This window comes from Sus scrofa, chromosome 5 (assembly GCF_000003025.6).
Source record: "Sus scrofa isolate TJ Tabasco breed Duroc chromosome 5, Sscrofa11.1, whole genome shotgun sequence".
Classification (NCBI taxonomy): domain Eukaryota; kingdom Metazoa; phylum Chordata; class Mammalia; order Artiodactyla; family Suidae; genus Sus; species Sus scrofa.
In genome coordinates, this window is record NC_010447.5 from 28078346 (window position 1) to 28100445 (window position 22100).

Below are 22100 nucleotides of genomic sequence, written 5' to 3' on the forward strand. Positions count from 1 at the left end.
TAGGGCTACAAGATTAATAGACACAAACTGCTATGTTTATAACAAACAACAAGGGTATACTATATAGAGAAGGGAACTACTGCCATTATCCTGTAATAACTTACGATGGGGTAAAATCCGCAAAAATACTAAATGACTATACTGTGCACCTAAAAATAATATAAAATTGTGAATCAACTGTACTTCAATTACAAATTAATTAGAAGTTTTACAATCCCACCAACAGTGTAATAGGGTTCCTTTTTCTCCACACCCTCTCCAGCACTTATCATATGTAGACTTTTGGATGATGGCCATTCTGGCTGGTGTAAGGTGGCACCTCATCATGGTTTTGATTTGCATTTCTCTAATAATGAGTGATGTTGAACATTTTTTCATGTGTTTTTTGGCCATCTGTATGTCTTCTTTGGAGAACTGTCTATTTAGATCTTCTGCCCATTTTTTGATGGGGTTGTTTGGTTTTTTTTTTTTTTTTTTGGTATGGAGCTGCAGAAGGTATTTATAACTTTTGGAGATTAATCCCTTGTTGGTTGGTTCATTTGCAAAGATTTTCTCCCATTCTGTACATTGTCTTTTCATTTTGTTTAGGGTTTCCTTTGCTGTGCAGAAACTTTTAAGTTTAATTAGGTCCCATTTGTTTATTTTTGTTTTTATTGTCAGTACTCTAAGAGGATCTGAGAAGATGTTGCTGTCATTTATGTCAGAGAGTGTTTGGCCTATGTTTTCCTCTAAGAGTTTTATAGTGTCTGGTCTTATATCTAGGTCTTTAATCCATTTTAAATTTCTTTTTGTGTATGGTGTTAGGGAGTGTTCTAATTTCATTCTTTTCCATGTGGCTGTCCAGTTTTCCCAGTGACACTTATTGAACAAGCTGTCCTTTCTCCATTGTATATCCTTGCCTCCTTGGTCATAGATTGGTTGACTGTGGGTGCGTGGATTTAATTCTGGGTTTTCTGATCTGTTCCACTGATCTATATTTCTGTGTTTGTGCCAGTACCATATGGTTTTGATGATTGTTGCTTTGTAGTATAGTCTGAAGTCCAGGAGCAACATAGATGGACCTAGAAATTATCATGCTAAGTGAAGTGAGCCATACAATGAAACACCAACATCAAATGCTTTCACTGACATGTGGAATCTGAAAAAAGGACAGACTGAACTTCTTTGCAGAACAGATGCTGATTCACAGACATTGAAAAACTTATGGTCTCCAGAGGAGACAGTTTGGGGGTGGGGGGTTGTGCTTGGGTTGTGGGATGGAAATCCTGTGAAATTGGATTGTGATGATCATTATACAACTACAGATGTGATAAATTCATTTGAGTAATAAAAAAAAATTTTAAAAAGAAAAAAATAATAGACTTTTTTTAAAAAAATTAATTAGAAGTTTTGTACATTAACTTGTGCTGTACACACTAAGTCTTATGAAGTTTACTACAAAGTATATTTGTTTCCAAGCTTCCGAAAGGAAAAGTGAAATGTGAAATTCAGTCTAAAGCAAAGATGAAAATTATCCTATTTTTGATTACTGTAGTAAAATTCATTTTAAGCAAAGAAGTTTGACCATTCCATCACAGTATAACAAGAAAGAGAATTTGTCATTTTGTTCATAGTTCTTTCATCCTTTTGAACATCAGTGATATTTTAAGATATATAATAAATAGTAGAATATGAATTAAATATATTTGTTCCATATGGAAAGAGGGAAACATATTTTCTCAACAGCCTAGGGAAACTTTCAATAGCAATGTGGCTGTAACAGAGAAAAGAAATGCCAAATTGTTTGGGGTTGGGGGAGTTAGTTTTTTCCTTTGTTTTGGCTTTTTAGGGCCACATCTGCAGTATATAGAAGTTCCCAGGCTAGGGGTTGAATCAGAGCCACAGTTGCCAGCCTACACCACAGCCACAGCAGTGTTAGATTTGAGCTGCATCTGTGACCTACACTGTAGTTCTGGATCCTTTAACACATAGAGTGAGGCCAGGGATCAAACCTGCATCCTTATGGATATTAGTTGGGTTCTTGCTGAGCCACAACGGGAACTCCCTTGTTTGTCTTAGTGAAGTTCCTTTGTGCTACTGTGAAAGTATTTGTGGTTAAGTGAAATAATATAGAAGAAAAATTTGAAAGATGAACACAAATCATGAAAAGTTGATTTAAAAAATATTTCCTTCCTCCTCTTCGTACACCTTAATTGAAGAAAACTTTCCTTTCTCCACAGTCTCTGGAGCTAGGTCACTTAGCCATATATTCCTAAGTTACCATATATTCCTAAGTTAGGCTTTTGATAAGAATAAGTGTTTTTTCCCCTGAATCTCCCTTCTGAACTCTCTCATTTAGTATATTGAGATTTGGGCTCTGCTTTTCTAAAATATAATAATTTTGGAGTTTCCCTCATGGCTCAGCAATGATGAACCTGATAGGATCCATGAGGACGTGGGTTCAATCCCTGGCCTCACGCAGTGAGTTAAGGATCCAGCATCGCAGTGAGCTGTGGTATAGGTTCCAGACATGGCTCAGTAATGTCTGTGGCTGTGATGTAGGCTGGCAGCTACAGCTCCAATTGGACCCCTGGTCTGGGAATTTCCATATGCCCTGGGAGCAGCACTTAAAAAAGAAAAAAAAAAAAGTTTGGAAAATTTCTTATTCATTCTAGATTACATGTACCAAAGATGAGAACATAAGATTTAATTCATTCTTGGCCATTGGCTAGCTGGATGGCCTCAGACCTCAGTCTCCCCATCTGCCAAGTATAAACATCAATACCTTATCCTCACAAAGCCAGACAGCTGTGCCAAATCACCTCCCAGGTTCTAACTTATTTTTCTCTCTAGTTTCTGGATTCTCTATAATACTGTTTAAGTATATGATATTTTCTGATTACATTAAATTGGTTATGCCAGCTTTTAATGGGCACGCTTACCATGTTTTTTGGTGGAGTGAGGTTGAGGGTTAATCTTTTTCTAGTAAAAACCCTTCCAGAGTCTGCTTTTGGTTTGATCTTCGCATGGTTATCTAATTCAGCTAATTCAGTGTTTGGCTCTCTAAGTCTTGAGCTTTTCCTGGAGGAATGTTCTATAAAAGGTAATTATTTGTATCATTAAGCATGAGGATAGGAAGACGCCAGGGCATCTGCGCAAACAAATGGAAGTGTGAGTAACAGTCTGAGGCAGCACCGCCAAGCTGGGAACCGGGAAGATGGCCGAGACTGACCCCAAGATTGTGCAGGATCTCACCTCGGTGGTGCAGATACTCCTACAACAGACGCAAGATAAATTTCAGACCATGTCCAACCAGATCATTGGAAGAATTGATGACGTGAGCAGTCACATTGATGACCTGGAGAAGAATATTGCAGACCTCATGAAACAGGCTGGGGTGGAAGAGCTGGAAGGTGAAAACAAGATCCCTGCCACACAGAAAATTTGAAGGTGGCTCATTTACACTGAAATCCAGAACACCCTTTTTACAAGCCAAGAGAAGACGGATGGCTTTTTGCAACTAACTACTATGAGTAGACATGTTTTATATTATAAAGTGTGCATTCTTCTTGCTACATGCTATAAAATTAGGTTATAGGGTGACCGCTCCACCCCCACCTCCTGTGTTTCCTGAACATGGTAACTTCATATCTTGGACCCTGGTCAGTTGTGTTATTAAACACTAAAACTTTGGGGGGGGGGGAAAGCATGAGGATAAAACACATGCAATATGGTAGCTATAATTAGTGTTCATGACTCCAAATTAGGAGGAATTGAATGACTCCCTGAACTATTCTGAAATATTTATTAGTGCTAAAAGGGATGGGGTAGGAGGTGCACCAACCAAAGAAATACATGCACTAAGTAAGAGACAGTAGAATCAGTTGAATCACCATTAAATGCAACAGATCAAAATAGCTTATTCCCACACCTCTTATTCTTTGTGTATAAACTGAGGAAATTCACTTAACAATTACATGAAATTAGGAAAACATTTTTGAGATGCACACTCTCAGCTGCCACTTTATGTTTTCATTGAGGAGCTCTCTTATCACAGAACTAGATGAGTCAGAAAAGAAAATGTCCAATATATCACTGTTTATTTTCTTGCTGGGCTGATACACCACAAAACAGCCTGCAGCGTTTTCTTTCAGTCAAATGACCACCCTGTCAATTCTGGTCTTCCACTCAGATAAATGTGTCGAAGACTTTCATTTTGTGTAAATACCTGAGAAGTTTCTGAGCTGCTGGGAGTTTACCAGAGCTCTTTAGGCCTAAGGTAAGGAAGCTTTCTCTCTCCCTCTCCCTCTCTCTCTCCCACCACCAGCCATTCAAAATACCCAGAGCCATTAGCATTAGTGTGTCTGTCTGCTTCTTTTCTACCTCTTTTATTTTTATTTCTCAATTTGTATTCTACTCCGCTTCAGAAACCTCCAGCTCAAACCCTTACAAAGAGTGCCTAGTTTCTGTGTCCATCTACAGTGCCTGTGTTGACTCTTCTTGCTGTCCTGGTCCCCACCCCAGATGGCACAACTTCATGTAAGTTAATGAAGTTTCTGGTTCCAGGCAGAAAGAGGGAAGATCACTCTCATGTTTTCCGCTCAAGATCTAGCCCTTCCTCTTCCAGCTCACTTGACCCTCTTGCCAGACAGAAACCCCCCATTCGCTCCTATGTCCATGTAGTGTGGGCTCTGGGGAGGCCTGCCTATGGGGCATTAGCACATCTGCGCCACCCCGACGACGAAAGGTACTGCTGCATGAAGTTGGTCTCTTTTTTTTTTTTTCCTCTGACTTTTTACGGCTGCACCTACAGCATCCAGAGGTTCCCAGGCTAGGGATCAAATCAGAGTTTTAGCTGCTGGCCTACACCACAGCCACAGCAACACCAGATCTGAGCCACATCTGCGATCTACACCACAGCTCACGGTAACGCCAGATCTTTAACCCACTGAGCGAGGCCAGGGATGGAACCTGCGTCCTTATGGATGCTAGTCAGATTCATTTCCACTGAGCCACAACAGGAACTCCTGAAGTCGGTCTCTTTATTCCATTCCTCAACAAAGTGTACTCACCCTTTTTGGATCCCAGACTCCTGACTGCTTCCTGATCCAATTTGATAAACCTGATTACTTCTAAAGTTTTAGTAGTTGATAATGACTTCATGATTCATCTTTTGCACTTGAATAGTATTCTGCACTTCTGGGCTCTGAAGATGATGGCCCAGCAGCAAAGCCAACAGGGAGGGCACTGAGATGGTGATGATGAAATGAGCAAGGATGCGTGCCCATGGGAAAGTTTTCACTGGAGGCTTCTTAAAACATAAGCCCCATCAGGACATATGAACTGCATCATCCTTGTAGAGATAAGGTTTTAGATCCTATTGCTGATGGTCCTATACACTTGCACGTGTGAGAGTACCATTGGTAAAATGTATTGTTAGGACACTGTGATTAATAGACCACTTGTTAACACCGGGGCACCTAGATAAAACATTGTCTGTTACTAAGCATTACGAAATTTTTAACAAAAAAGAAAATAGAGCAATTGTGGCAAACAATAAGTTCCTTCTTCCTCCGAATGGGCTGTAGGAGAAAAGAGGATAATTAGGTGTAATCGAACACTGTCCCTAATTCATGGCCCATTATAGTGAGCCATGTTTCTTGGATCAATGGGTTCTGGTGGAAGAAGAGATGGTGGTTGCAGCCTTGCTGCAGGCCATCTGAGCAAAGGGACAGCTGTCTCCTGCAGCTGTAAAATATGGACCCTGCAAGGTGCTTCTTCTACCCTGAGAGATTTAAGCAGGGATGTGAGCCACTGGAGCGTTATATTTAGGAAGCCTGAAGAAGAATGTTCTCTTCAATGATGCCACAGAGATGAACACACCCGAACTGGCCGTGCAGAGAAGCAATGGAGGAGTCAAAGGTTTTTGAAGATCTAGGCCCTGATAACCACAGGCCCTGTGCTGAGACAGGAGGTCTCGGCCCTGTGGCTTCTGGAAGTGATCTAAAGAGGCAGTGCTTTCCTGACGTGCACCAAGAGAGCTCTAAGCAGCACCTAGATTATATATTATTTAGAATTTTTCCATGCCTCCTGGGGTTTGCAATTTCTAGTGTGAAGAATACCACTTTAGTTTAATATCATGGGGCTTCTCATCATACAAACTTCCCAGTTTCCTTGCACTGGTCACTTATTCCAAAAAACTTCCCTGACCACCCATGACTGTCTACCCTCTAAGATTTTTCCTTCTACCCTCTGGAACCTTTGCTGCTTTGTAAACAAACTCTTCTGAATCCCCAGCCTCCCCATAGGTTGAGGTTATATGAAATACCATACAGGAAAAAAAATCGTAAAGATAAGTATAATAGAGTTCTCCATAGAAATGGAACCAATAGGATGTATAGATGAAGAGATTTATTATAAGGAATTGGCTTATGCAATTGTGGAGGCTGATGAGTCTGTATTTGGGTAGGAACTTTCTTGCTTACTCCATGCTTGCTCTGTTTTAGTGCCCACCGGCTTCACACTCCTTACCTTAGTGTCCTTCCCACTGGGTGCATTTACCTCGGACTTGGCAGTAGAAAGCGGCAATCTGGGCTGATAGGCAGGAGACCCAGGGGAGTCGAAGGTGCAGATGCCACCCACAGGCATCTGCTGGAGAATCTACTCTTGCTTGGAGAGGCTGGTCTTTTTTGTTCTGTTCAAGCCTTTGCCTAATGGGATGAGGGCAACCTGCTTCATCATAGTTCACCATTTAAATTTTTAATCTCTTCCCAAAGCACTCTCCAAGTTGACATGCACAATTAACCATCACAATGAAGGAAGCAAATCAAAGGTTGTTTTTAAAACTTATTTTCCTCCATTTTTCTCTCTTTCTTTCCCTTAATGGGATCTGGCTCTCCCACAATGAAACGGCCCTCCTTATATCCTCCTATCCTCCCACACGTCATGGCCATGACTCAGGATAAGGCTACCATTCTCTTAGCAGCCCAGTATTTGTCCCAGACCATGTTTCTCTCTGTGTGCATAAAGCCATCTTCCGTTAAGCTTGTACTTATAGGTTATGTGCTTATAGGTTATGGCATCTACTGTCACTGCTGTCGCATCACTGTCAGTTTCCTGCTGGTCAATCCCTCACATTTATTGAGGGCTCTGCACCCAACTTGCAATATTTCCTCTTCAATTCAGTTCTGTCGCTGAGTTGGCCTCAGTGCCAATGATGGGGAATTGTCCTTAGATAAGAGGAATCACCACCTTGTCATCCCTGGGGACTCCAGTCCTTTTCCACAGTCCAAACTACATCCTAGGCCCAACCTTTTCATTAAGCCCTTAAACTAAAATCATTCTCTTTCCTTCACCTAAATTATAGAAACTACTTTCTACTGTCAAGTCCTAAGTTAAAGCACCCAGTGGGAAGGACACTTCATTAAAGAATCTGAAGCAGGTGGGCACTAGAATAGAGCAAGAACGGAATAAGCAAGAAATTTTCTACAAATGGGACTAGAGTTACCTTCCAGACAAGCTTCTACTCACCAATCAGCTTCTCTCACTCCCTCCAAAACATTGACCCAATGTTGTTTTTCCCTATACAAAGTGCTTCAGTGATTTCGCAGCTAAGGACTGCATCCTTACTATGATGTGCAGCGGGCTTCATGATCAAAATGTTTCCTAAGCCTTCAACATTCAGGGCCTGCATACATACTCTGCTGCATATTTAGTGAAAAACTTCCAGATCCCGTGATTAAACTATGCTTCCTCAGACCTCACTCCTTCGTACATTATTTCCTGTGTCTGGAAACTCTTCTATTTTTTTTTTTTTATTTCTGTTTATGTAGCAAACACTTCCTTATCCTTTGAAAACTAAGGTAAGGGGCTCTTTGTTGGCTAAGTCTTTCCCAAAGCCCTCCCTCCCAAGCAGAGTCATCTCTTTCACAATTCCCTCTAGCTGCTACCCTTCCCAGTAAAGTTCCTGTCACTTTATATTGTAATGATTTGTTCGTCTATGTCAGTCCTCTTTCCCAAACTCTCAGTTTCCTGAGGGAATGTCTTGTGTACTATTCAATCCTCGGTATCTCACACAGTGAATGAATCTTAAGTCTACTTAGGTCTAAGTTCACTCAACCAACTCAGCCAGGAGACTCAGAGGCTCCCAGAAGTTGTCCTGGATCTTTTTGTCCTGTTCCTTCTTAATCAGGTCTGCTGTCTTTCTGACTTCTAATGTCTTTTGATACATCTCTCATCTCCAACTCGGTGTTTTCCCTCTGGAGAGGACAACAGAACTCAGATCTCTAAACTGCTAAGGAGAGCACTTCTAAACCTCTGTGTCCCAAATGTGTTGAGTCATAGAACAACAAGAAAAAAAGTGATGGAGTTACAGTGAGCTTGCTGGGAATGCCAGATTAAAACCACATGCACAATATGCATGAATCTGAAAAATCATAACTCTGAGGCATGCAGCCAGACACACACAAAGATGTACATAAATCTGTGCTGTTAGAAGTTGGTGTAGTGGTTCTTCAGGGGTGGAGTGAATTGAAAGGAACATGGAGAAAGAGGCCACTGGGGCCACACTGTTTCTTGATCTGCAGGTTCATTTTGTGAAAACTTATCTGTCTGGATGCTTATGATCTGTGCTCTTTTCTGTATTATACAATATATAATGTGGAATGTAACATTAAAAAATTAATACCACAATAGGAAATCATTTTATACCCAGGAGAATGGGGAAAAAAAATTTAAAGTCTGGCAAAGCAAACTTTTATCAAGTATGTACAAAAATGAGCACTCATTGTTTTTAGAAGTGTCAACTGGCAAAAGACCTTTGGAAAACAATTTGGCATCATCTTGAAAGGCTGAACATGTGTATGTCTTACAACTCAGTAATTCCATTCCTAACCAGAGAAATTCTTACTTATCTGTAGCAGAAAGCATGTAGAAGAATGTACATAGAAATATTGTTCATGATTTTTAAAAAAGAGGAGTTCCTGTCATAGCTCAGCGGTTAGCAAACCTGACTAGCATCCATGAGGACACAGGTTCGATGCCTGACCTGGCTCAGTGGGTTGAGGATCCGGAGTTGCTGTGTGCTGTTGTGTAGGTTGCAGATGCAGCTCAGATCCCGAGTTGCTGTGGTTCTAGGGTAGGCCAGTGGCTACAGTTGCAATTTGAACCCTAGCCTGGGAACCTCCATATGCTACGGGGTGCAGCCCTAAAAGGTAAAAAAAAGACAATAAAAAAAAATTTTAAATTAAAAATAAAATTAAAAAAAGATATAAAAAGAAACAATTGGAATAACCCACTCTCAGGGAAATAAATAAATAAATGACAGCATATTCACACTACACAGCAGTGAAAATAAAAAGAATAACAACTAGTCACATGATTTTAGAGACGATTTTAGAAACAAAATGGCAAAGGAAAAACAGCTAGTCTCAAGAGATTGTGTATCATCCAATGTTTATAAAGCCTCCAAACTAGCAAAATAAATATATACAGATGTGATAAAGCCATAAAAGAAAACAAAAGCACAGTAAACACGTAATCGAGGAGTGGTTGCCTGTGGGATGAAGGAGAGGAAGTAGTTGAGGGGGGACATCAGGGGGCTTCATTGGAGATGCCCCTGAGCCAACTCTCAGGTCGGGGAGGGGGTTGCTGCTGTGCTTTGGAACTTGCCCATGTATTATTTATATTCATATGTACCTGCAGATGTTAACCAACCAAAAATTCACCTGTGAGATCCTGTTCAGCGTGAGCCTATGCTCTTACCTAATCTCCTTTATAAACTCTCATTAAGTGACAAACTGGTAATGATAACAAAGGGTTTTGTTTTTATTTTTTTTTTTTTTAAAAAGCACAAAGCAAAAAAGAAGAGCTATTTTGCTAACAAAGTCTATCTACCCATTTCTGAGACACAGAAAGTGAATGGAGGGGGGTCTGAGGAAGCATGGCAGAGAAAGCTGTAGCCAAAATGCATGGAGAAAGGCACAAAGCTGAAATGCAACGGAGCCCCACAGAACCCAAAGAGAGACTTAGCCTGTGAAACGCGGGCTGTGATAGAGGCGGGAAGGAGAAGTGGAGCAGAGAGCAGGGAGGTTGTTTGGCCATCACTATCTGAGAATCTATTCCCATCAACACCCCTCCCCCCACCCAAGTAGAAAATTCCTGGATGGAAAAGTCACACACTCTTGGCAGCTTCTATGCTCCCATCCTGGTGAAGGGAGCCCGGGCTGGCTTTTAGCAGTTTTTTTTCAGAGGGAGCCAGGACCTCCATTCCTGGAGGCTTTCTGAGATTCTGCAGCTGGAAACCTTTTAGGCTTCCTTTTTCCCAGGGAAAGGCTTCAGCTAAATTTGTTATCATTTGACCATCTACCGTCCAGCTTTCAGAATGTTGTCTCTATTTTCTCCTCTTAGCCCTTGTGTCTTGGCCCTTTATTTAAATTCCTTTATCACAGTGGAAGGGTGGGAGCAAGGTCAAAGGGGAGCTCCGGCAAACTTGAATGGTCAGTCCCACATTAACCAAAGTCTCTATAACTGTTACAAGAAAAATAAGAAATATTCCTAAATTGAGTTGGGGAGATAAAATGTATACGTGTATGTTTAGTGGGTTAAAAATGAAATAGAACTAAAACTATTCAACAGTATCTTATATAGCAAAAGTAAGTACTACTTCTAGTATTGTGTGTGTTATTTAAACATGGTCCTTGTTGTGGGTTGCGATTTTTTTTTTTTTTAAGTTTGAAAAATCCTTACTTAAACATTGGTTAGCTCGCAAAGGCCAGAACGGGGCTTCAAGTGGAGCAACACCAACAGTTTTCTGAACCATGGAACAGGAAAACAGTCAGACACACATAAGTTCTAAAATCAACTGCAAAGTGCTGGCCTAGGATTAGCCCTGTAGGAGAGGAACTGGGTGGTCAGGGTAGAGGTTTAGGGTTTAGGGTAACTTCTCATAGTATATCCATTTGTAAAAAATCACTATTCATAATAAGTAAACACACATTTATCAAAGGGCAAACAAAACAATTTTTTTAGGGTTTATTGATTTCCTACAGTGTGGCAAGCACTACCTTAGGGTTTTACTGAGAGAACCAACAAAATGCCCTAAGAAAATGCTACATCATTAAAAATCTAAGGTAGCGGGGTGGTGAAAAAGCAGAACTGTGTGATGATCTTAATATGTCCTAGTGATACCCTAAACCAGAGGGATGTCATGTAAATGTGTGTATGTTTGTATTTTATTTTATTCTGTTGAGGCAGATTCAAGTGAGAATCAAACATGATCATTCAGGGGAAAATACTATGAAAATGAGAAAAAGAAACATATCATTTTAATGTAAGACCTCAGAGATCTGTGGTCTTTTAGGGTGTTGGGGAAAATGAAATAACTCACAGAATGAGTTAGAGGGGACATTTGCAGGTTATGTTTATTCTTTCATATTTGGGGATGGCATTCTAATCAACCTCAAAGGTTGAAATATTTTCCAAACATTAGAAATATGAAAGTTAGCACAACAAGGCCAGAGTTTGTTACTTACAAAGCTCTCTTTTGATCACATCATCTGTACAATATTAGTTTACTCATTGTCCTTCTCTCTGAGTGATCTTAGGCAAATGATGCATTTTTACCTTGGTTTCCTCATGTGTGATTATAGATGTATAGTCATATAGAATTACAGCATTGATCCAGATGCTGAAAATTCCTCCCAGTGCTAACAGTCTATAGAATACCTTTACCAGCCTAGGGGCCCGGGTTCATTTTCCCCTTGAGATTGTTAATCACATTATTTCCATGAACCTGTCCTCAGGTCAATTTGGCCGTGACTGCTGCCCTGGGATGTGATCCTTCCCATGGCTCCAGATCAAAAAGAACAATTTCTACTGGAAAGTATTTCTGGCCACTTCCAGAAAGCAGTCACTGGCACACTGTAATGCTCAAACAACGCTGAGAAAAATGAATCCACACACTGCTCTGCTTTAGGTGCTGGTTTTAGAAGAACTAAAATCTGTGCCTGCAGCAGAAGAGGGACTCAGCTCATAGGCTGAGATCCTCAGCTTCACCATGCACTGTCCAAGTATTGAGGTCAGGAAGGAAATGTTCGCACGGTTTCTAACAGACAAAGGTTTAATAGAATACCAGGTAGCAATAAATGTTACCCCTTACCTCCTCAATAAAGAACAAAGCTGCATAATGCCAAGGATTGGTGGGGATGGGGAAGAGGAATAGTTATTTCATAGGAGAAGTTCTGAAAGGCCTATTTGAAGAGAGAACATTTGAGCAGAGACCTGAATGGAAGTAAGGAACAAATCATACAGATATCATAAGAATATTCTAGGCACAAGAAACCACACCTGCAAATATCCTGAGGCTAGAGCATATTAGCATAACGTAAGGTTGGAAAGGTAGAGGCCACACCCTGCAGCACCTCTTAAGTCATAGCAAGCATCTTGGGGATTTTTGCTAAATGTAGTAAGAAACACTTGAAAGGGTCTGAGCAAGGGAGTGACATAATCTTAATGACTTCTATATTAGGCACATTAGTTACAGATTGAGAATAGAATGGTAGCTAGGATAAGAGCGGAAGCAGCACCCTGTTTTGTTTTTTAACATTTATATGTCAGACTTTTTCTGCATCTATTGAAATGATCCATGTGGGTTTTCTACTTTAACTTACTTAATATAGAAAATTACTTTAAAATACAGACTAATGTTAACTATCCCAGCATACATGAATAAATCAAGAAGAACCAGATTGTAAATGAATTCCAGTCACTTTTTCTGCTAATAATTTTGAGAGTGGGGGGAGTGAAAATACAAATGACCAAAAGCTAATTCTTCCAAAGCAGTTTAGAAGTACAAAGAAGTTTGTCAATTCTTTATTTTCATTTATTCAGCAAATATTTATTGTCCATATTACTCTGTATCAGGAACACTACCAACAGTGGGAAAATAAGGATGAGCAAACAATATCCTCTGTTCCTATGGAGCTCATTAGTAGCAAGATGTACATTCAACGTACAGAAAAAATTTTAATGGAGTAAAATTCCAATACATAGAGATGGAAAAAAGGACCTGCCAGGGAAAGGAAATAGCTGGAACAAAGACGTTTGAAAGAGCATAAAATGCAGTTTGGCTGACCTAGGAAAATCATGCCATAGAATAGAAAAAATATATATATCCAAGAGGTATATATACTGATGTCCTTAACACCAGGCTGTATCCTCAGGCAATATGAATTAATAAAAGATTTGACATAATTTGGACTATATTCGTCTGTAGAATGTAGGACTCATATGAATATGGAGAAATTAAAAGGCAGACCAGCTAGTAAACACTGAATTAATATAGTTGAGAAATATCAGGGTCAGATTTAAGGAGGGGATTGGAAAGGGCAAAAAAATCAATAAACTCTTTCTTTATTCCAAGTGGTTCACTACATATTGTACATGTACCACTGACTCTTCACAAGAAGGAGTTCATCTAATGGGCTAGTTAGTAGTATTTTCCTTTTTCTATAAGTTTGGAATCTGAGGCCCAAAGAGGTTAAAAGAGTTGCCCCAAGTTCACCATGTTAAAAAAATGGAGCTCTAGAGGAGGTAAAATGAAGAATCTTGGGAACTGATTGGATGTCATGGTGGGAAGGAATGTTGAATGAAAGATGAACCCCAGGTTGTCAGCGTGATTCATTTTGGTGGTAAAGTTATCTTAAGTGGGCAACTCAGGAGCAGGGGCTGGTTTGGGTAGCTAGTGAGGAATTCAGGATTGGGCTTGGTAAGTTTATGCTACTGGTGGGATATCTTGACAGGCAAGTCAAGCAATCTGTTGAAAATAGGAATCTAAACCTTAGCAGAGTGGTCAGGGCTGCAGAGAGAATTTGGAAACTCTCAAAGCTAAACAGTGAGAACAAATGAAATGCAGAGTGAGTATTCCAAGAACAAATTATAATTATCCCATTGAGTTGAGAGGGGAAAAAAAAGAGCAGTGTTAGTATAAATAATGTTCTCTTTCCTTTGGGACAAAAATAAGATATTTTCTTTCTACTTTGTCTTCCTAAACTAAGCCAATAATTGAACCTCAGACAATTATCATCATATAGCAAAGAGAATTAGTTGCTTGTTTCTAGAAGGCTGTATATGTGACGGTCTATTTCTATGGGCTGTGTTCCTCAATGTGTGTCTGATTTCCCTGTTAGGAGCATAAAGAAATGTTTGCTTCACTCAGCTCCATCCCTCTTGTTTCAGAGTCTCCCTTTTGGACAAGCTTGTTTCATCTAGGGAATGAATGGCAGAAGATTGATGGAAATCTGTCCCCAGACCTCTTCTGCCTCCATGGTTCTTCCTTTTGCTTCCAGAATAATTTGTAGATGTTTTACAAGCACAAGACAGTTTTATTTTTAACTCACTGTTTATTTACTTAGATTTCCCCACCTGTCGGTCAAAGCTTTTACTGACCATCTGGGTGACACCTGCTATTATAGGGGACAGGTGGGAGATGGTGTCAGCCCCACCACACCCTTATCCAGATGAGGCTCAGTCAGAGCGATCAGCACAATCTCAAAGCAAGGAAGGGATCAGAGCAGCCCTGGAGTGCCATCAGTGTTTCTGGCAGTTTGGGGACTGTCACACTTTGTCCTGGATTTTGTAGTTTCCTTCTTCCCATAAATTGCTCTCAAAATCCTGATAGCTGGTAAAATAGCATTACTCCTTTGCTTAAGTTGTCCAAAAAAAGTCAGATCCTAGTCATCCATCAGTTTCCTTTTTATGTTTGTTTTTCTTCTACTTGCTTGCCATCTAATAAAATACAACTTTGCAGGAAATAACTGGTAAGCCAAATATTTTTTTAACAGTAGTGGCAAAAGAGAATTACTTATAACCAGTAGCTTCTAAAAGTATTTATGATTCTCAAAGATAACAAGGGTGGTCTTAGGGAATGTAATTCCAGAAATATACTGTTCAACAACAGTGCTGCCCTCATAGAAATTTATATCAGCTGAAAAATAAAATACACTCAATAGTATTGTTGTGACATTACATGCCATATACACACACAGAAAAATGGAATTCTATATCCAAAAGCACCATAAGGGAAGGCCTTACGTAAGTAAGAGGCAACTTGACCTGAAAGAATGAGCTATAGGATCAAACAGAGATGAGGCTAGCTCTGGCATTTACTGCATGGCCCTGTGCAAGTTGTTTAAATTATCTACAATAACACCTCCAGATTGTTGGGAATATCAAATGCTGGAATACATTTAAATGCCTGGTGGATCCTTTTAGCAAATAATTACTGAGCATCTATTAATTCCATTGTGCTAGATGGGGAGAAAAGGAAAGGAAAACAGGTAAATGAGAAACACATGGTCTTTATCCTCGAAGACAAACAATAAACAAGTAATTTTTAAAAGTAAAGACTGTAACAGAACAGGTGCAGGATGCTATAGGATAGGGGGCTCAGTAAACAGTAGTTGCTGTTGTTTAGCTGATGGAATGACCATGAGTTTTTTAATGAATTATTTTAACTAAAAAAACTTTGCAAATAGTTACTACATCAGAAAATAGGAGAAATAGTTCCTATTTTAAGGGAAAAACAAGCTATTAAGTGTCAATGTGAGACTTCAGTCTGTATGAGTTGAAATGAATTGGTTGGATTAGCAAGTTTAGAATACTTGTGTGATAGGTTAAATCTAAATTTCCAATTCAAAATTCTACTAGCTTCCCACCCCTTATTTGCACTCAGACTCCTCCTTAATTAAGAACACAGTCTTTGGAGTCAGACATGTTTGGTTTTCAGTGTTCCGATTCTACTATCTGTATATCCTTGTGCAAACTTTAACCCTTCTTAAACTTTGCTTTCTTTCTCTCTAAATCGAGAATAATAATAATCTTCTCTCCCAAGTTGTTAAGGATAAAGCATTTAGCAGAAAGTACTTAACAAGTGTTGGCTTTCACTATTGTTACCCCATAGCAGTCACTTTGCGACAGTGAACAAGTCTGCCCTCAAGAATTTGCAGTACATAGCACAAATGAACCAGTGACAAAACAAAAAAAGACTCACAGACATAGAGAACAGACTTGTGTTTGCAAGGGGGAGGGGGAAGGAGGAGGGGGTGGGATGGACTGGGAGTTGTTAGTAGATGCAAACTATTACGTTTCGAATAGATAAGCAATGAGGTCCTTCTGGACAGCACAGGAAACTATATCCAATCTCTTAGGATAGAACATGATGCAAGATAGTATAAGAAAAAGAACATATATATATGTGCAACTGGGTCACTATGCTGTACAGCAGAAATTGACACAATACTGTAAATCAACTATACTCTAATAAAAATTTTTTTTAGAAAAGAGTTGGCAGTATAGTAGAAGAGATGGGTATTTAAATAGGGAATTATAAAGCAGTTAACTGCTGCAATAGGAAGAGCAGGCAGTGCTATGTAGGGATTCATCGTAATACCCTGGGCAACCATGGAGAGGAATAAGGAAAAGTCTCTGCCTTGGTGAGCTTATGCTAAGTAAGAAGGAAGAGAAGCAAGACGTATCTAATAACTACACTAGAAGGCATAAGTGTAGAAAAACCAACATAGAATTTCGTAGAATTTCCTTGTAATAGAAGACTATCTCACCTGGCACACAGGGTTTTTGAGCCAACCCATAGTTCTAAGGAATAGTGCCTGTGAAACCTCAAAACTAGTGGAAACTTTGATACAGATCCTTCACTGTGCACAGCATACAGAGTTCTCAGCTTCTAAGAAAAGATAAGTAGCCCTTATTATGCATTTATTGTCCCGCTTGTACCCATAAATATAAAACACCACTGGCAAGCTTCTAGAAGCTAGCATCTAATGATTAGATCCTGATTTTCAATATGCTCTTTTAAGAAACCCAAATGGCAGGAAAAATTCAGTCATAGCAAATTAATTTCCATATTGTAATGACATGTTTACCTTTTTTTCAGCTTAACATTATTTTAAAAAAATCATGGCCTGGGGCTTCCAAGCACAAAATCTCCTGAAATATTCATAATATCTTGAACAAAGCAATTTTCTATGCTATTGTCTTCACCATTGCAGCTGTGCACATCAAATAGAAAAAAAATCACCCCAGGTGTCAGGATTGGTACAGCATTTGTTAACACAAAAACACTGAAAGCTTGTAGGTCCATTGTATATTACAATAATGATTTTTCCAAAAATAGGAATGAGCTCAAAATCCATATTTCATTAAAAAGAATAGAGATATCTAAACGGAGACCTTGTATGTGTTTGCCACTTAATCTTTCAAGTTTATTCATTATGGTTGACATAGGCAATATGTAAGTTTTATTATCCTGCACACATTTTTAAGAGAGCTGCTGTGCAACTAAAGAACATCAAAACTGTAAGATGAATATGTGGTTCTGGTGACTTTTACCTGAGTCAGTTAAAGAAGCCATATGTCTGTTTCCTGACCGGAATTCTAGTTTTTCCCAGTCAGCTGGGCAGACAAAGGATATTTTCAACTCAAACCAAGTATTTATGGCAATTTATAAATAGTTTGAATAGGTTTCGTCAAACAAAAGTTGAAACATTTGACTTAACAGAAGCTCCTAAATACCTGTTGCTATGGGCAGAATTGTATTCTCCCTCTCCCCAGCAAATTCATATGCTGAAGCCCTGACCCCCAGGACCTCAGAAAGTTGCTATATAGAGAGATGAGAACTGTAAAGAGGTGATTTTGTTAGAATGAAGTCACCTGGGTGGGCCCTAATCCAATATGCCTGGTGTCCTTAGAAGAAGAAGCTATTTGGACACAGACACATGCAGAAGGAAGACCATGTGAGCCCTTAGCAAGAAGCAGGCACTGCAAGCCAGGGAAAGAGGTCTCCCAAGAAACCAAACCTGCTGACCCTTTGATCTTGGACATTTGGCTTACAGAACTGTGAAAAACTTAATTTCTGTTGATTAAGCCATTCAGCCTGTTGTATTGCATTATGGCAGGTGCAGCAAACTAACACAAGTGGTGGATTTCAATCATTATATGATCTCCACCTTATATATCTCCTTCGTATGAATAATTGACAGCTCCCTGCATTCTTTTTAAAAAGACACCTGGACAGTAGCAATTATGGTTTTGGAGATGCTGGTGTTATGACTTGAGGACTAGGCCAGAAATGGGGCTCATGTTATTGAAGGGTCAAGGGAAGCAATACTCCTCCCCTTTGAATGGAGTCAGAAGAGGCTCATTGGACAAGGTCATGACCCCTGTCCATAACTGAGGTGACAAATAGTGAAGATACCTTTTGATATAAAAATAATAGATTATTACCTCTATCTAGTCTAGACCTAAGCTAATTTCCAGTTGCTCTCCATGCAATAAATACTGGGCCTAAATCAGAGTACATGATTTCATAGATTCTTTCCTGCATGACTTATCCACACCCAGCTAGTCCTTAGAATTCTAGGCCTCTCCAAACACCTCTCCCTTCTCTTCATGAGGAATAAGAAGTATGTATTCATCTGATAGCTCATAAATTGTGGTAGCCTTTTCTTTACATTCAATGTGGCCTCATGCTATTATAATATTTCATGGCTCTAGACGACCGAAAGCAAGGTCATTTTAAGAATTCCGGTAGTAGCTTTGTAGTCTGTGGACACCCCAGGGCTACTTCCCCACAGGTTTGCTTTCTGTCTCTTGTGCAAGAAATGTTTGAACTGAGTAGTGAGATTGAACCCTTCCCTAAAATGAAACCTCTTCCAAGGAAGCTCCACCACATATTTTACGCATTAAAACTACACACAAGGGTTCCCATTGTGGCACAGCGGAAATGAATCCAACTAGGAACCACAAGGTTGTGGGTTCGATCCCTGGCCTCCTTCAGTGGGTTAAGGATCTGACATTGCCATGTGCTGTGGTGTAGGTCACAGATGCGACTTGGATCTGGCATTGCTGCGGCTGTGATGTAGGCCGGCAGCTACAGATCCAATTAGACCCCTATCCTGGGAACCTCCATATGCCACAGGTATGGCCCTAAAAAAACAAAAACAACAACAACAAAACTACTCACTATTTGTCCCTCCATAGAGCATAGTAGAACTACAAATATTCCAGGGTTTCTCCATTTAAATTCCAAGAACATGTAGATTTTTATTATGGGCTTTTGGAGGCTTTCTCTGACTTGGAAAATTTCTCTACTCTCATATTATGCTTAAATGCACACAAGAACAAGTATAAAGACTCAGTAATCTCAGCAGTCTCCATCCTTGAAAATGGCACTTCAGGTTTAGGATTCCATCTGGCCAGGTGTTTAGGCATTTCAGGAATTTTGTTACTCCTGCTGCTATTATTTTTAGGATATTATTGTGTTTGCTTTGAATGTGTATTTCATGCAAGGAGCTGTCAAATGCTGAAAGGGAAAGAAAGCTACCAATTCACTGAGCAAGCAGCACAGTTTGATGCCTGTTTTGTGCCTACTTGTTAGTAAGTCACAGTTTGCATAGTGGAATTCTGCCTGAGACTTCATTTGTGTAACCTACCAGCTGGTAGAGAGGTGATTGGGAGGGGAGATCTATAGCTTTCATCTCCTCCCAGTCATTGAAGACCACTATTAAGAAAGAAAAGGAGAGAGAAAGAGAGATTAGAAGGGAAGACGTGAGGGAAGGAGGAAGTAAGGAGGAAAACAATACAGGATGGTTAAACCATTAGGTGTCCCTGTAACAGTGAAAATCCTTAGCAAACTTAAGCAAGTCTATGTGGCTTCATTGAGTACTGGAGAGTGGAGAAGATACTAAGAGATTCCATTTCCTTCCCCAGTTTGCAAGGGAGCAGAGGAAATCAGAGTGGGAAGCTACAGGGAAATGGTAGGCTAGAGCTTAGGGGAAAATTAAGATTTGTTGAGCCTTTTTCCAGGACCCATTGCAAAGAGGAATAAGCTCATTCTGGATTCACACAGCACCCTTAAGGACTCCAGTTAGTGGGAGGCCACTGTCATGCCTGGCCTCAACTTTTTCTCCCTGCCTGCCCTGTACACCAGCTCTTGCTCTTTTCCCTTAAAACCTCATTTATATTCTTTTAATATATATATATATATTTTTTTTTAAATCAAGTATAGCTGATTTACAGTGTTGTGCCAATTTCTGCTGTACAGCAAAGTGACCCAGTCATACGTATATATACATTCTTTTACTCATACTCTCTTCCATCATGTTCCATCCCAAGAGATTGGATATAGTTCCCTGTGGTGTACAGTAGGACCTCATTGCTTATCCATATATTCTTGAACATTTAGTTGGATAAACCTACTTTTACTCCTTCTTATTTGACACCTTCAATTTCCTGAACTAATTTAAATTATTCTTGTCACTGTTATAGTCACAATATTCTGGGATTTTAGCAATTTTTTCCATAAATGTGGAAGTTAATACATGCATGATAATTGATTTCTGCGTTTTTGGTGTATCCTGCCTGCCCACGGTATAAATATATTCTGTAAACAGTGGGACTTAATGAGTACCCTTGTACTCTTGCTTGGGTCTTCAGGGAGGTGTTTTGTTTTGTTTTGTTTTGTTTGATACTGCATTTTTTTTAATACAGTCACTCCCAGAATAAAAACACAACTCCATACTGGGAACACCCACCAATTGATGGACTGTAGGACCTGCCGCAGAGGTGGCCAGAGCTGTGTTTCACCTAAATCAAAGAAAAGCCTGAGATCTGGTAGAACAGATCCATTCGCTTTCTATTTAGAGTCAAAAGTGATAATTTACCATTCTTTGACTGGTCACGTTACAAGAAATCGAGGGAAAATATTGTTTGTATGGTTTTCAGAGTCTCTGGACGGCATGGACTGTGAGTCCCTAGCAGACCCTTTTGAAAAAGAAAACCAGGAGATGATTTTTTTTATCTTTCATATTCCCTGGTGTATTTTCATCTCCCTGACTTCTCCTTAAACAGTTATACTTGCCGTTGGGGTAGATCCAGCTAGCAAAAACAATATAAGATCTCAAAATTTATCATTTGCCAATCAATTTCTTTTCTGGGTTGAGTTTACTGACACTGACCCTTAAGAAAAATTTTAAAAGAAAGTAACCAGCTTGAATCTTTGTTAACATAAATTTCTGCAACTATAACTGTTTCTTTTTCTTTTTTTTTTTTTTTTTTTTCAGTTTTTGCTCCTTGAAACATGCATAAAGGAAAATCAGCTGTTATGCTGGTAAGGGGAATTAAAACTGCATATCTGTTGAGAAGTGAACTTTAAAATAGAGCAACAAAGTCTCTTAGAAAAGTGTTAAATATAACCGATGGAACAATTTCATATTTTAATTTTTTTTTTTTTTTTTTTTTTTGTCTTTTGCCTTTTTTAGTTTCACTCCCATAGCATATGGAGGTTCCCAGGCTAGGGGTCTAATCGGAGCTGTAAATGCTGGCCTACGCCAGAGCCACAGCAACACGGAATCCAAGCTGTGTCTGTGGCCTACACCACAGCTCACAGCAACACTGGATCCTTAACCCCCCGCCCCCCGCTCCCAAGCGAGGCCAGGGATCGAACCTGCTACCTTATGGTTCCCAGTCAGATTTGTTAACCACTGCGCCATGACGGGAACTCCCCCAATTTCATATTTTAATTCAAGCACATGATTTTTAGTTATTGTCAGTAAGTGGTGAGAATCTTTACCATTCTTAATTTATCGAGCCATATATTGTTCATTTAACTAAGTCCGACATCCAGAGACTTACATTTATATTTCAAGGGAAAACTATATCACAAATGAGATTATTGTACTGCAAAATAATAGTTTTTATACACACACACACAAAACAAGACCCTTTTTATCTATGTATAAGGTAACCGTCTGTTACCTCAGTTATGAAGGTGCTATTTAATTTTCTATTACCTAAGTCAGTAAGTTATAGTTTTAAGTAGTTTATTTTATTTAAATTATAAAATTTGTTGGCAAAACATATTTTTCATTCTTTTAATATGAGAACTTTAACGATACTATTCTTTCATGTCTGTTATTGGTAATTTGTGTTCTTTTTTCTTGATCAATTTAGTTAGGAGTTCATCAGTTTTCTTTCTCATTCAGAGAACCTATTTTTTGCTGTATTAATTTCTCTATCACTTGTCAGTTGCCTATTCTGTTTGTTTGCAC

The 22100-nt window shown here is 39.4% G+C and overlaps 1 long non-coding RNA gene and 1 pseudogene across 1 annotated transcript in view; both read left to right on the top strand.

Annotated features, from left to right (window-relative positions):
- The window catches only part of LOC110260694, a 69925-nt gene that overhangs the window by 43298 nt on the left and 4527 nt on the right, over positions 1-22100 (top strand). Inside the window, exon 2 of the long non-coding RNA XR_002344000.1 lies at positions 21114-21160. This is a non-coding gene — a long non-coding RNA (uncharacterized LOC110260694). The remainder of the gene's footprint in view (positions 1-21113; positions 21161-22100) is intronic.
- Positions 3197-3427, top strand: HSBP1P2 (HSBP1 pseudogene 2; annotated as a pseudogene).